Source organism: Lissotriton vulgaris, chromosome 2_1 (assembly GCF_964263255.1).
Source record: "Lissotriton vulgaris chromosome 2_1, aLisVul1.2, whole genome shotgun sequence".
NCBI lineage: Eukaryota > Metazoa > Chordata > Amphibia > Caudata > Salamandridae > Lissotriton > Lissotriton vulgaris.
Genome location: NC_141687.1, coordinates 420,476,260 through 420,488,555, shown reverse-complemented (window position 1 = coordinate 420,488,555; position 12,296 = coordinate 420,476,260). Strand labels below are relative to the sequence as shown.

At 45.2% G+C, this 12,296-nt stretch overlaps 1 protein-coding gene across 3 annotated transcripts in view; it reads left to right on the top strand.

The window, feature by feature from the left end:
- The window catches only part of CMKLR2 (chemerin chemokine-like receptor 2), a 127,818-nt gene that overhangs the window by 66,720 nt on the left and 48,802 nt on the right, over positions 1-12,296 (top strand). Inside the window, exon 1 of one of the 3 annotated variants that reach the window (XM_086955313.1) lies at positions 1,427-1,581. The exons of the other annotated variants lie outside the window; for them this stretch is intronic. The gene's annotated coding sequence lies outside the window, so the exon portion shown is untranslated. Of the gene's footprint in view, positions 1-1,426; positions 1,582-12,296 lie in introns of those variants that run through there. 3 annotated transcript variants of the gene reach the window in all.

Sequence of the window (12,296 nt, the reverse complement as noted above, 5' to 3'; positions counted from 1 at the left end):
GTTCGTCGGTTGGGTGCTGAAGCTGTCGTGTATGTCCGCGATCTTGTTGTGGAAGTAGGAAGTAGCATGCACATGGTTACCACCTGCTTTCAGTCCATGGTAAATACCGACTCTTAAATGCCGAATTTCATTGAATTCTGTATTTTTGGGCTTTCCTACATCTCGATGGGCATTTTTTCCGATTTCTTATTTACTGATTCGGTGAATAAGGACTCGGTAAATAAGGTATCATTAAATTAGGATTCGGTAAATATGTATTCGGAAAATACAGAATCGGTATTTTACCGATTCATATTTACCGATTCGGTATATTTTTGACACCTACATCTCTTTTTCTCAATACCGGTCGGTAACGACCGATTTTACCGATTTTGGGCCGTTACCGACCGGTATTTGGCTACCTACATCTGGCCCTGAATGTCTTAACTACTTCGACGCTACTGACGGAACCGTTCCGTCACGCCCCTCGGGTGGGCTGTGCTCATGACGGAACGGTTCTGTCACGGCCTGGCCGCCGCGCTGATTTCCCGCCTGCGCAGCGGGTTTCATTAAGCGGGCGGGGCCGTGACGGAACCGTTCCGTCACAAGCACAGCTCACCCGCGAGCCGTGATGGAACGGTTCTGTCACCAGCGCAGGTGAGCCGCGCGCCCGCCTGTGACCGTTAGCGCTGCGGCGGAATAGTCGCCGCAGCGAAGGAGTTAAACCACAACCCTTAGTAGGAGATCAGTCCTCTAAACATGGATAGTCTGGAGCAGTATTGGATAGGGCAGAATGATTAGGAAAGTCAGGTTTCAAAAGGGGACTGAGAAGTGAAAGGATTGCATCTTCCAAAGGAAGAGCACTTCCAGAACTAGAGGGGACAATAAACATCTGTTACTCTGCACCAAGTGTGAATGTGCAGTGTATCAATACACATGCTATGCTGTTATGAGAGTAGAGAGGCTGAAGTCAATATAGAACCATTAAAAAATATCCTTCGAGAAAATTGTAGTGAACATTTAAACAGTTCCTTCAGCCCTCCACGAAAAAGAATGGAAACGTAGGCAATAGTTCCACAGAGGAAAGCAGAACAAAGCAGGCTAGGGGCGAGCTGGGGACCACAAAGACGTCTACAGATTATAAGAGTAAAGAACAGAGGGGCTAGCGCGTGGGGACCAGCTTCCCACCGAATGTGATACGTCTGTGGTAGAGTGGTGGCTTTTCTATTCACGCCACGACACAAATATACAAACCTTTTCAAAAGCAGGCACACCCAGAAACTCTAGAGGCAGAAGAGGTGTAATTATTCAGGGCGGGTTTTTTATGCTTAAACAGAAAGCCTGTCCCTTGAAAAGTCGCCACAAAAACGACTCCTACATGTTTTTCATGCGAAGTGGAAACTGACCCGTAAAGCAACAGATAGCTGCAGCTGTGATTTAAAATGCAGCGTTTCATCCTGTCTGCGGCTGTGTGAGGCAGGCCGCGGAGTCCGTGGGGTGTCAGGGGGGCGTACCCGGTGTGTGCTGTGTACACGCTTTGCCGGGCTGCGGCACACTTCGGTTCACTCAGTCCTCGGAGCAGGAGCAGCGGCAGAACAAGAGGTGGGTGCAGGACTCTTTCCATACACGCTTCGAGCGCGCGGCACGTTCAAGGAAGGGACAGGGCGAAGGTCACCTGGAAGACATTTGGGAGCCATCTGAAAGACACTTCAGAGACATCTGAAAGATATTTAGGAAGCTCTGCGGGGGCGTGCATGTTTTTGTCTGTTGCGTCATGTCATTTAGAAGTATTTCGAACTGCCAGTTGATTTTGATTCCTTTTGAGGAGTGGGGACCTGGCTTTTCCTGTGAAATGGACTTCAAACAACTACGGTCCTTGCAGCCTCTAAGAATGGTTTTAAGTCCAGACTGCATGCACTCTCAAAGAGGGCTGGCTGGCGCTACTTTCCTTCACAAAATATTACAAAATGCTGCTCGATTAGACCATAACAGCCGGGGACTTTAGTTTTGGGCTTTTTGAGAATAATTGGCTAGGATAACAACAATAATAATTTGAAGGTTTTTTTTTTCGGAATCACTGCTTGAAAACGACCGACATTCTGCCAATTAGAGGAACGTGGAAACGGGATGTCTTGGTTCCATACACATAGACCTTGTTCATTTCGGGATGTGGGGGTAGGGGGGTGAGGGGGGGAGGTGTGAAGGTGCGCGGATGCATTTGCCGGACAAAACAGGGGTTTGGGTATTGCTTCTACAGAAAACCGTGACGCTAGCAGTTGGAAATGTTGAAGTGTAAAAACATTGTAACGACCTCCAGTTGCCTCCAGTTTACCAATTGTGCTCTGTTTGAATTTAACGTTTTATTCAAAGGTCATACGATAAAAAAAAAAACTAAAATTAATTTCCTGTCAGGTTGGTAACAGCTGTAAACAGCTAGAATGTGCCTATTTTCTGAGCCTGGCAGACAACACCAACCTGTTAAGTGATACGGTCCTCAGCAACATGAGAGCAGCTAAAGCAAACACCGACCATCCTAAAGCAAACACCGACCATCCTAAAGCAAACACCGACCATTCTAAAGCAAGCACCGACCATCCCACACAAATCCCCTTACGGGTGTAATTAGAATCCATCAACATAGGGAGCAAAACAGGATACATCACTGCTATCAGGATTTAGCCTCGGTCTCGTCATTGTTTGGCCTACTCTCTGAGAGTGCCCCGCTACACTCCCCCAGTGTCCCGCCTTCTCATCTCATCTCTGCACCACAATCCCCGACAGGAATCTATTGTCCCTTCGAGGTCAGTGTCTGGTCTCTCTAACGGGATCTTCTCTCCCGGCTTTTCTTGCCCGGTCCAAACCTGTTCACCTTCCTCCACCCTTTGGAGAAGTGTGGCTCAATGGTTAGAGCGGCAGACCCTGATGCAGAGGTCTAGCCCGGGACCAGGGTTCTATTCCCCGCCTCGACGGGTCTTGGGCTCAAAATTCCACGGACCTGGTCATTCTCGCCTCGTGCCTATTCCAATCATGGAGTCCCACTCTGCAACTCTGGGTAATAGCTTGCTTAATCTCCACAACGGCCCCCACAACGCTAAGGATGCCTGGCCTCACCCTGGGGGTGCCCAGGAGTGGACGCCTCACAGGGAAAGCCAGGATGGGTTCCACAGCGGTATTCGTACAAGCGCCTTGAGACCCTTGGGGGTGAGTAGTGCGCTATACAAGTATCAATTAACATTTTGACATTTACAATACTGTCTCCTCACCAGGCTATGGAGAGAATGGCAGCTTCTGGCAGGTGATCCATAATCTAAGGGGTGTTTCCATTGGAAAATATATCTGCTGATCCTATAGTGAAATCTATAGTGTCCCACACCGGGGAACTATCATTGCTGCCGAGAGCAAGTTCTTGGATTATCCTTCTGCGTGGTAGGCCTGGAGTCCATGTGCAGTATGAATGGCATCCCCTCAAATGACAGGTTGGTGATTCCTGCGGGAGCTGCGCCTAGAGCTTGCATCTCAGAACCCATAGCAGTTTCATCTTTGCCTGTTTCCTGGACTGGAAACCACCTTCAGCGCAGAGGTCTACCCTGGAGGGAAGGACTCACAAAAAATGTTTCAGCTACATTGGTGGCCTTGTTCCTAGGTATGCCTGGTAACAGTTCAGTCCCACTTGGGATACGTGGCTTGTGACTACACCAAGTGCGACATATGTGCCCAGACATGAGCCGCAATGCTCACAGGGCCACTGGACCCATCCTGCACCTGAATCAAGAGGCCCAAATAGTCCAAAGCCGGTATTTGGTTGCTTGTGTTCTGGTGCAGAGAAGACCCGGCCTGGCAATTTGGGATGGTCTGTTCTTCTTGGAGCAGGACTAAGGCTGATTTGCATATGGCTGGGTCTAATCTGAGGTGACATGGTGGACAAAATAATGATGGCCTGATACAAGACCTAGTAATTACTAGATTAATTCAAACATTCCATCCTATAACTTTTTATTTCTAGTGCAATACCCTAGTGGGTCATATATACCAAGAAATGGGCACATTGTTACAGTGCCACTGGAACCACGCTACACCTGACTGAAGAGGCTCAATTAACCCAAAGTCATTCTTGGGTTCTTGGGTTCTGGTTCAGAGAGGATCTGACCTGACAGTTTGGGCTGAACTGTACTTATTGAAGCAGGGCTAAAGCTGATTTGTATATGGCTGGGTCTAATCCGAGGGTTGCATTGTGGACAAAATAACGATGGACTAGAATGGGGCCCCAAATAATTATCAGTGGCTGAGATTAATTCAAGCATTCCACCCATTGCTTTTTTATTTACTGCTTTACAGCAATTCACAATCCTTTGAATGTTTTTTTAAGTAAAAGCTATAGCTCTGACTGGATAGTGATCTGTTAGTGAGGGTTACTACTTCGTGTCATAATACATCTAATTTGTAAACCCTTCGGACCACTTCGGTGAGCGATGACTGCTTGACGGATTTATCCTTTGGGCAGTCAGTGCCCAAATAAAAGATTTTGGTTTCCAGTAAGCTTTGCTGTAGCACCCAAGGTCTTGAAGTCCTGGGAAATCACAAGTAAACACTGAATTTAATGATCAAGCAAATTGAGGGCAAGTAGATTTTCTGTCTTTCTTTGCAAAGTTCAAATAAAGTGCAGAACAAGCATATATAGCTCATATGTAGCCCATTTGATTACACAAAAAATGCTGAAACTGTTTTTGAGAATGCATTTCAATATTTCTTATTGCAAGTCTTAGGTTGTGTTAAAACAATGTTAATTGTGGAGTGGTGTGGCTCAATGGTTAGAGGCAGCAGACCCGGAAGCAGAGAACGGCCTGGGACCAGGGTTCAATTCCCGACGCGGCAGGGTTGTGGACCAGGTTCAACGGACTCGATAATTCTCGCCTTTGTGCCTACTCTAACCAGGGATCACACTCGGCAACTCTGGGCATTAAGCTTGCCTCATCTCTACAACGGCCCCCCACAGACGCCGGGGATGCCTGGTTTCACCTTGGAGATACCCAGAAGGGACCATCTCACAGGGAAAGCCAGGACGGGTTCTTCAGCGCCAGGACACCCCGAGATAGGGTAACAGTGCGCTTTACAAATATCATCATTATTAATAATATGCTAGGGTTCATGAAGACATGTGATTTTTATACTTTTTTCAACTCATGATAAAGATTGAAAAGCCTGGGAAGAGAGATGGTGCACTTTATGTTTTGAACTGGGAATACTGTCATAGTGCTGCACAAAATCATTTAAGTTCCCCAGGGTTTCATTTTGCTGTTTAAAGGGCAAACTAGACGAGCTCAAGATCTCACTAAATGGATCCCTGGATTGGTGTACTAGTTAAAAGATAGGCTTGGTTCACCAGTGGACAGACTGCCATAGGAATTGGGCACACTAGATAGGCCAATGGGAAGCTTAGTTAATCACAGATCGGAGGGATAGATCACTGGTAAGGCTGGATAGGTCAGCTGACCAATTAATAGAGCCAATGAATGCAGTGGATAGACCAATGGACTGAAAGGCTGGACCAATGGGCAGATGTGTTGCTGGAAAAGTACATGACCAACGGGGAGATTGGAGGAGTCTGTTAGCACGTTGGACGGGCCAGGGTGAAGATTTCATGCCAAATGGGCAAACTGTTGTCAATCTGGATGGGCCATTGCACATCATTTAAACATTTGAAGCAGACTAAGTTAAATATTACTATGGTCTGTGGAATGGATAGTGGTATTTGGAGTCTCTCAGTGACTGTAGTTTACTTTATTTTTTGTACACAAGCCCCCCCCCCCACCCATTGAAGTTCGCAGTTAAAAACAAAAACAACAAATGTATCTAGAGCGCATCGGCCATAGATTCACTAAAATTCTAGGGGTTACGGAACTGACATCACATGCCTTTTGACCCTGATGGCATCACATGAAGTGACTTCATATGGACTTTGACCCTGGTAACTTTAACAAAAGTAAAATTAGAAAGCCTGGAGTAAGTGGTAATGAAAACCAAAAATGTATTTAACATGCATTTATACAATCCCTGAAAACTGTGAAATACTGAGCACACTTCAAGTGGCAGATTAACTAACATTTTACACAATGCAGTGCAGCAACCACAGTTGTAGAGCTGCCTTGCATAAAAAGAGAAAGGAGAACAGTGCCACATGTGCTAAGATATGGCTCTGCTTTCTTCTCTCCAGGCACTTGCGCACTTTAGGCTGTCATGCGCCAATACACACACTTGCACCTTAGAGCAAAGGTGTATGCGTTCTGTCAAGCATAGGTTTTGTCTTGGAAGGGGACATATTAGGCACAAAAACTGTGCTTTATTACTTTTCCCACTTTGTATGTGTGCTGTACAGTGCAGCACACGTGGAAAGTTGAAAAAATGTGGAGTTTTCAAACTCGCTCCACTGTTACGTCTGCTTGGAGGAGGCGTTATTTTTTGCGCAAACCTCTTTCTGCAAATGCTAGGAGATGGAGATTTGCATCAAAACCCATTGGTAGTTTTTTGGGAACTCCCATGTGCCACCCATGAAACCACACTTTGACGCAAAGAAGTAAGATGAAGCAGCATAGAGCGTTACTTTGTTGTTACTTTAGGCAACTTTATGGAAAGTAAATCTCGCCACAGTAGCAGTCAGGTTATCATTGTTCCTAGTTTGAAACAAGCAGTTACAAAACAAATAGGTCTGACCTTGCAAGTTAGTCACTCACAGAGAATTTAGCAAATAGCTGAAGTAGTCTGATCCGCTGCTGTATGCTATGTTATAGTCGGTGGGAAAAAAATGTGAATGACACAATGACAGGCCAATGGATGTAGAGTGATGGCACAAACCACTATAAGTACATATATTATACACACAATTTTGGTAAAATCAAAAGGTGTTGGCTAATGCTAGGCTATAAAAAGAAATCATAGTTCAATAGAAAAAAGTACTGCAGCTGAAGACACAGTTTAAACACACAGGAATACAAAGACGAAAGTATTGGTAGGGTAAAGTATTGCCTACCCAGCCCTAGCACTGCAGGGGGACTTCTGTTTAGGTGATTGTGCACATGTGATCAGATGCCAAAATACCTTCACTCAGAGCTCAAGGGGGGCAATGGCTGAAGTGGACTGACCCATAACCATATACTTTATAATTTTGTGAGAGCATCAAATGTGCATGACATTGAAAAAAACAGTGGACAAAGAAGGCTGACTGAAAGTGGATCTATATATGTGCATAACTTTATATTTTTAAAGATTTGTTGTTATTAAATAAGACAGGTGATACAGATAGCTGGGTGTCTTTAGTTCAGACCTAAGAGGAACCTCAGGCGATGGTGTCATTGTTTACCTAGTGTGTGTTTTATTAATTAAATGAAGCATAAAATATCTATTGTTTATTACTGTATAGCACGCAGGATGGCTGAGTGAGTTGAACGCTCCCCGCTGAAACACTCGGTGATTTGCATGGCAACAGCTTCGAATGCAGCCAAGATGGATTTTCCTGCATAACCCCTTATACCTCAAACCTTTAATCCTATATGGCCAACGCCATTCGTGTCAACATCGATATATTGAGTATCACTTAAAAGTGGGTAATAGTCCTATCTGGTACAGCACGCAGGAACAGGAAGAGTGTGTTATGAGGCATTGTATGAAATGGCATTTTATTCCTAGCTGAAGTTGAAGCCCCCTCCTGGGACAGTGAGTTTATTGCCTGGCTTTTCGTTGCAACACTTGTGTTTTAGTACACATGGCGCGGCCGCGAAGGGAAGTTTAAACAAACGGGGCCTGTCTTGCACGGATTGCATGTAAATGCTTCCATTTAGACCTGCCTCCCCTCACACCCACCTCCGGCGGCCCGGCTGCTGTCAGTGGAGGCCTGTGCGGGCCCAGTGCCAGACTCAAGGCTCCGTACACAAAAGGAGAAAGAGCTAGTTCATGGGGGTGACGGGCGGGGCCTCGGGTGGGAAAATAACCTCTATGGGCTTCTCATTCGGGTTTTATACTTAACATGCCACGTGCATGGTAGCGCGTGGCAGCCAGCACCAACCAAGTCCGTCTACGGTTTAGAAGCATTGATGACGCACCCTCGGGTTAGATTTCTGGTGTCAGCACATGTTCAGCATCGGGAGGGGTAGGGGGGGGGGGGGGGGGGCAATAAGATATGGCCCCGTAAAATAGTGACTGACAGTTCACCGGGTTGACTGGGCAATGCAGAGATCATTGTTCCTCGTGCGGCTTTAAATCTAGGTGGGGTAGACTCAGCCTGTCATCCTTCTTGGGCCAATTAATAGAGAGCTATTGAATTGGTCGATAGTGTGACTGCCTGCCTGCCTCTAAGAAACATGGGAAGGGGGTCAATAGGAGCCTTGGAATCCCAGGTCAAGGGGTTACGGCCAAGGGAGGTTATTTAATGGTTATCTCGTTTAAAAGCGTAATAGTGTTACTATAAATTACGTAAATTTAGGGAGACATTCTTAAGCATTAAGTTCACACATGCACTGGAAAGATATTACAGTGTATTAACACACCTGATGTAGAGCTGAGTGTGTGATCTACACCAGGCTTTTGTTAACCCCCAGTCTACCGAACAAATGCCTTCTTGAGTAGTAGCTCTACCCATTATAATCGGGTGAACCTTGTTAATTCAAGTTATTTAGTGAAATAGCATCAGTTCATTTGTAGGTCTTGCCTACCTGACACCTCTTGGTTGCCTGGTTACAAAATACCTTTTGGATTAGCCCAAATACACCCACAGCTTTCATTGTTTTGTTTTGCTCTGCTTTTGCTTTGCTTGCTGGGTATTCATTGACTTTCCCTCATATTCCTTCCTGTTCTTTTGTTAGTCCCTCCCATGGATGATAGCATTTTTATCATCCTTTTGATTGGCTGACTTGCATTTTTCCTCTGCTCACATTTAAGTATTCCATGAGAGTTTAAATGTGTTTTTGAGATCTCTCACTCATGTGCTTTTTTTTGTCTCAGTATTGCTGTCTTCCTCATGTGCTGCTCTCTCTCTCTCTCTTTTCCTTGTGGTTCTCCCTCAACCCTCTGTGTTGCTTTTTCCCTTCTTATCTACCTTCCTCTCCTTCAACCTTTCTTCTTACACCATGCTTTATCTTTATTTTATCCACCCACCCTTTCCCCATTGCTTCCCCTCACCTGTTCCTCTGCTTCTTCCCACCTCTCGCAGACATTTACAGGACTTTAAACCTACCTTTTTTTTGTAGGGCCTGGCAACTGTCATTTGCTGATTGGCACTCAGCTACATTAAAGGCGCGTTTGTGCACTTGGATTTTTTATATTTTTTTCGAACTAAGTAGCATCTGCCATCTTAGATTAGTCAAAAAAATAAGAGAATGGCGCCTGCGTTATTCTGTAGGTGCTCCCTATTCTGACCTTGCATTGTAATCTGATTTCAGCTAGAGATGTGCAAAGAGCTTAAATTCCCTGCTAAATAGAACAATTTAACCCTTTTAAAAGATAGGCATAGCTTGTGGGACATATTATGTCTGGAAACATTTTGCCATTACCAGCCTATAAGCATCCACCTATAGGAACAAGGTGGAAGTTGACATCATGGGCGGCTGACAAGGGGTTGCTAAAGGCACAGATCAGGTCGTAGGGCATCCACACAGGGAACATCTCGGATCAAGCAGAAGGGGTGGAAAACGGGGTTTTTAGACAGAATATCGGAAACAAAAGTATTGTGGGACCAAATATTGTGTCAAGGACAAAAATATTGTGAAGGTAAGTTTCTATAGGTAAACAAAGTGTAGATGTATATAACTTCATATGTATGAACCTTGACAATATATACATCTTCAAGGTGCATAGATGTAGAGCCAATCTTTGTTTACACATTTGCAGTTACCTTCTAAATATTTTTGTCCTCGATATTTTTGGTAGGATGTTCTGTGCACACGAGATTTTTGTTTATGCTATTCTGCCAATGATCCGGACCCTGAAAGTGACAGTGTCGAGGAAGATGACACTCTGGCAGCGATGGGGGTCTACAGCAGGACATGGCTGCATCCACAGGAACAATTTTCCACTCCCTTTCGTTTTGTGAAAAAAAACAACCTTTCCACCCTTACTTTGCAATTTTGCACAGCCCTGGCCTCAACTAAACCGCAAAAAACAAAATATTTTTCTATCTGCGGTATCCCATGCTCAAAAATCCTGCCTGCAGCAAAAGAAAAAAAACCTAGACTAGACTAAAATACATAAAATTACCTTCTGTAAGGGTCAGGACTAAGTGAGCCCTCGGAACACTGAGCATTGAAAAAGGAAACGAGATTACTTGTAAAAAGATCTGCAGCTCCAACTCACTTTTTCAGCGATCACACATCTTTTCCAATTGAATAAAATTATATCTTTCTCGGCAACCCGGGATATTTGTGCCTTACTTCTTTTATTTACCAAAACCGAGAGTGCCTAGACACATGCCAATTCCAGTAGTTTGTTTTTTTGTGTAGAAAAATAGACACTGAAGTGAGAATACTGTAATCCTCCATTGTAATTAGTAAGTAAACATTTTTGTTTCATAGAAATCCTCAAAGTGTTGCTGTATCGGATATTCTATGATTCATTCTGTAGTACTTTCCACAAAATGGGAACACCAACCTACCCCTCATTGCAACACTGCACCTGCTTCACATTCCAAGATGGCGAACATATTGGAAATATTGCTGTTCCTGGACTGAGGATAGCTTCCGGGTCTTTCTTTGCTCTGGCATGAAGTCTGCATTGCCTGGCAACTTCGCATGTTACATTGGTTTCCTGTGTTGTCACATCAGTTTGAATAGGACTTCTACGCCTGGTTTATTCTGGTTCTGGTTTTCTTTATTGTGTTCCCCTTCATTTTAGACTTTTTTTACGATTACACCTGCCCCACCAGTGTCCTGCTAAGCTGGGCATTAATTCTCAAGACTTCTTGGTCATGGTTTCTAGTAAAGTATATGTTTTCCTATTACTATGCCTCCTTCGTTTTCCAGGGTAGCTTGGGTGTACCTCGAAGTGTGTGTGTGTGTGTGTGAGGGAGAGGGGGGGAGAAGGTTGAGATTAGATACAATATAGTAGGTATGATAGTTGCATAGTAAGAATAACTACTTCATATAATCAAATAAAACACAAATCGACAGAATATTACACAAGAAAACAGAGTCACTCCTGTGTTACAAAAAATTGTGTTAACAATCTTAAACTGATCACAAATGTTGTGCTGCTCATAATGCAATTGAGAATATTGAGAACTGTGATCTTTTCAAAAAGCAACTGTGAGAAAGTGCCCTCTTTCTTGCATGGTATACCCCCACTGCTGATGTGCTTTGACTGAGTGTGCCCTGGGCTCCTGACAATCAGGTACCCAGGGCCTGTGTTCCTTCCCTAAAACTGCATTGAAGCCTAAACCCAATTGGCATCTCTGGCCACATGTCAGCCCCTGGTAAATGATACCCTAGGTACCCAGGGCACTGCGACCAGAGAAGGCCCCTAAGGGCTTCAGCATGTATTGTGCCACCCTTAGAGGCCCTGTGCCCTGACACACACACACTGCCTTTGCAGGCTGCATGTCTTGGTCAACATGGCACACATCCCTGTTTGCCATGCCCACAAAACACTGCCCTGGCATATATCAGTCACCCCTCTAGCTGGGTGCCATATGCCAGTGGTGAGGGTACAGGTGCATGAGCCCTGTACCCCTACAGTAACCAGGTCCATTCCTGGTATCTGTAAGTGCTGTGCTGCCATTAAGAGTATATGGTGCTGGGAGGTTGTCATTACGAACTCCACAACACCATAATGGCTACACTGAAGACTGAGAAGTTTGGTATCAAAATTCTCAGCACATTAAACCCACACTGATGCCAGTGTAGGATTTAATGTAAAATGCATGACAGAGGACATCTTAGAGATGCCCCCTGAAACTCGACCAACTCCCAGTGACCTGACTGAGTGGCTGCCGAGGCTGCCACCTACAGACATGTTTCTGGACCTCTGGGTCGAGAGCTTGCCGCTCTTGGGGGCCTGAAACAATGCACATCCTAGGACGAGGTGCCAAGCCTCCTCCCCCAGGATGGTCAGGGTTCACGAAGGAGACGCTTCAAAGGCATAACGCCTTTGTGAGCCTCTCCAGACCATTTGCTGTACTCAGCAACTGGTCCCCACTGGTTCTACCCCCCACTTTGGGCTGGAGACCCAGCGGGAAAAACAAAGTGAGAAAGAGAGGTGTGCCCACCTCTGCTAACTCCACCCCTAGGGTGGGGGAGGCGAGGTGAAGCACAACCTCGAGTCCCCGTCATCTTGAGGAT